The following is a 3,641-nucleotide window of genomic DNA, read 5'->3' as shown; positions in this document are numbered from 1 at the left end:
GATGGCTGTCCAACACCAAACTTAGAATTGGTGTCTAGGGGCTCTATAAAGCTCTACACAGAAAGAGAGGGTTGAAACACTAGGTGTTGCACAGTTATCTTTCTTTTATCAGAGGGAGAATTAGGATGAGGCATCTTGAACAAGATGTGATCCTCCTCTAGTTGTAGAGTCAGTTCTCCCTTAGCCACATTAATGATGGCATTAGCAGTGGCTAAGAAAGGTATTCCAAGGATGACAGAGTCATCCTCATCCTCTCCAATATCCAAGACTATGAAGTTTTCAGGGATGTAGTGGTTTTCAACTTTTACCAAGACATCCTCTACTAGGCCATATGGCTTCTTCATTGTCTTGTCTGCCATCTCTAATGAGATGTTTGCAGCTTGTACCTCAAGGATGCCCAGCTTCTCCATTACAGAGAGTGGCATGAGGTTGATGTTTGACCCTAGGTCACACAAAGTCTTTTCAAAGGTCATGGTGCCTATGGTGTAAGGAATCAGGAAGAGTCCAGGATCTGGAAGCCTCTGAGGTAGCTTTTGCTGAACCAAAGTATTGAGTTCCTTGGAAATCAATGGAGGTTCTCCCTCTAGAGGCTTTGTACCAAATAACATGGAATTTAACTTCATAAGAGCTCCTAGGTACTGAGCAACTTGCTCTTCCCTAGTGTTTTTATCCTCATCAGAGGATGAGTAGTCATTAGAAACCATACACTACAGAAGTTTATTCAAAGGAACCTCTATGGTTTTTTCATGAGCATGGGCTTCCTTGAGTTCAGGGATAGAGGGTTCTTGAGTGGGACTTAAGCACTTAAAGGGTGTGCTTTTACTAGCGTTCAACGCCAGCTCTAATAGCTCTTTGGGCGTTGAACGCCCTTGTTATCCATCCTTACTGGCGTTAAACGCCAGTCCCTCTAGTGTTTTGGGCGTTGAACGCCCAGTAGGGGTATCCTTGCTGGCATTCAACGCCAGCTTCCCTGGGTGTATGAGTGTTGAACACCCAGTGAGGGGTCCCTCACTGGCGTTCAGCGCCAGAGTTCCTGGGTGTTTGGGTGTTGAATGCCCAGCCAGTGCTCCCTGGCTGGCGTTCAATGCCAGCTCTACTGCCACGATGGGCGTTGAACACCCAATGAGGGGTTCCTCACTGGCGTTCAGTGCCAGGCTTGCTGCCATATTGGGCTTTGAATGCCTAGTGAGGCCTTCTTCACTGGCGTTTAATGCCTTCCCAATCTTCTCAGATTCGGCCTCTACCTCCACGGTTATGGCCTTGCATTCATCTCTAGGATTTACCTCAGTATTACTAGGAAGAGTTTCAGGAGGAATCTCAGGGATCCTCTTACTCAGTTGACCAACTTGCACCTCCAAGTTTCTAATGGAGGACCTTGTTTCATTAATAAAACTATGAGTGGTCTTAGAGAGGCTGGAAACCAGAGTTACTAAGTCAGAGAGGCTCTGCTTAGAGGTTTCTATATTCTCTTGAGAAGATGGAAATGATGGTCTGTTATTGAACCTATTCTGGTTCCTACCACCTTGATTGTTGTTGAAACCTTGCTAAGGTTTCTATTGATCTTTTCATGAAAGATTAGGATGGTTCCTCCATGAAAGATTATAGGTGTTTTCATAGGGTTTTCCCATGAAATTCACCTCTTCCATGGTGGGTTGATCAGGATCATAAGCTTCTATTTCAGAAGAAGCTTCCTGAGTACTGCTAGCTGCAGTTTGCATTCCAGTCAGATGTTGGGAGATCATATTGACCTGTTGGGTCAAGATCCTGTTTTGAGCCAATATGGCGTTCAGAGTATCAACTTCATGAACTCATTTCTTCCGAGAGATCCCATGGTTTACGGGATTTCTTTCAGAAGTGTAAATGAATTGGTTGTTTGCAACCATCTCAATGAGTTCTCTAGCTTCTGCAGATGTTTTCTTCAAGTGAAGTGATCCACCTGTAGAGCTATCCAATGAAGTTTTGGACATCTCAGACAGACCATCATAGAACACGCCTATGATAGACCATTCTGAGAGCATGTTAGAAGGACATTTCTTGATCAGTTGCTTGTATCTTTCCCAAGCTTCATAGAGGGATTCACCTTCTCTTTGTCTGAAGGTTTGAATTTCTACTCTAATTTTGCTTATCCTTTGAGGGGAAAAGAATTTAGCTAGAAAAGCATTAACCGGCTTTTCCCAAGAGTCTAAGCTCTCTTTTGGTTGGGAATCCAACCATATATTAGCTTTGTCTCTTACAGAAAAGAGAAAGAGCATAAGCTTATAGACTTCAAGATTTACTCTATTAGTCTTTACAGTATCACAGATCTATAAGAACTCAGCTAAGAACTGATGTGGATCTTCCATTGGAAGTCCATGAAACTTGCAGTTCTACTGAAGAAGAGAGACTAACTGAGGCTTAAGCTCAAAATTGTTAGCTCCAATGGCAGGTACGGAGATGTTTCTGCCATAAAAGTCAGAGATAGGCATGGTGAAGTCACCAAGAACCTTTCTGACATCACCTTCAGGTTCGGCCATGTCTCCTTCTTCTTGTTCAAAGTTTTCAGAAAGGTTTCTTCTGGAGTGTTGTGCTCTAACTTGTTGTAGGCTTTTCTTTAGAGTCCTTTCAGGTTCAGGATCAAGATCAAAGAGGGGTTCTTTATCTCTGTTCCTGGTCATAAATAAGAAGAGAAGAAAAGAAAGAAAGGAAGAAAGCTTTTTGTACCACTTGGCCAAGAGCTTCCAGTGAGATGTGAAGAAAGAAGAAGAAGATAGAAAATTGAAGACGGAGGATGGGAGACAAGAAGAGTTCGAATAATATAAATAGAAAAGAGAAGAATTTGAATTAAAAGAGATAAATAAGAATTAAAATATTTTTGTTTTTATTTTATTTATAAATTAATTTCGAAAATTAAGAATAATTTAAAAAGAATTGAAAATTAGTTATTGATTTTTTGAAAATAGAAGAGAGAAAAGAAGAGAGAGTTTTCAAAAATTAAGAGAGGGAAGAGTTAGTTAGGAGGTTTTGAAAAAGAAGAGAGAGAAGATTAGTTAAGAAAATATTTGAAAATAAAATAAGATAAGAGATAAGATAAGAAAAGATTTGAATTTAAAAATTTAAAATTAAAAAGATAAGAAAAGAAATTGAAAAGATTTAAGAAATATTTAATTTTAAAATTTGAGATTAGAAAAGATAAGATAAGAAACAAAAAAGATTTGAAAAAGATTTGAAAAAGATAAAATTTTAAAATTTAATTTTGAAAAAGATTTGATTTTAAGGTTTGAATTTTGAAATTTTAAAATTTTAAATTTTGAAAAGTTGAAAAGTTGAATTTTGAAATTTGAAAAAGATAAGATTTTGAAAAAGATAAGATTTTTTATTTTGAAAAGATTTAATTTTGAAAATTGAAAACTAAGATAAGATATGATAAAAATTAGAAATTGAAATCTGAATTTTTATTTTAAAATTTTCGAAAATTTAATAAAAATAAAAATAGAAAAGATATTTTTTATTTTTGAATTCAATGAGGAAAGAGAAAAACACACAAAAGATACAAAACTTAAAATTTTTAGATCTAATACCCCTAATTTTCAAAAATTTGAAGACAAACACCAAGGGACACCAAACTTAAAACTTTTAAGATCAAAACACAAAGAAGACATAAG

At 37.2% G+C, this 3,641-nt stretch overlaps 1 non-coding gene across 1 annotated transcript; it reads left to right on the top strand.

Annotated features, from left to right (window-relative positions):
• Window positions 1-2,011: 2,011 nt before the first annotated feature.
• On the top strand, window positions 2,012-2,120 carry LOC148553650 (small nucleolar RNA R71). Its single transcript, XR_015893584.1, has one exon. It is a non-coding gene; the product is annotated as a small nucleolar RNA R71 (small nucleolar RNA).
• The last annotated feature ends 1,521 nt before the right edge of the window (window positions 2,121-3,641 follow it).

Source organism: Arachis ipaensis, chromosome B7, assembly GCF_059453495.1.
Source record: "Arachis ipaensis isolate K30076 ecotype BB chromosome B7, ASM5945349v1, whole genome shotgun sequence".
NCBI lineage: Eukaryota > Viridiplantae > Streptophyta > Magnoliopsida > Fabales > Fabaceae > Arachis > Arachis ipaensis.
Note: the sequence above shows the minus strand (reverse complement) of the source record. Positions and strands in the feature narration are given on the sequence as shown.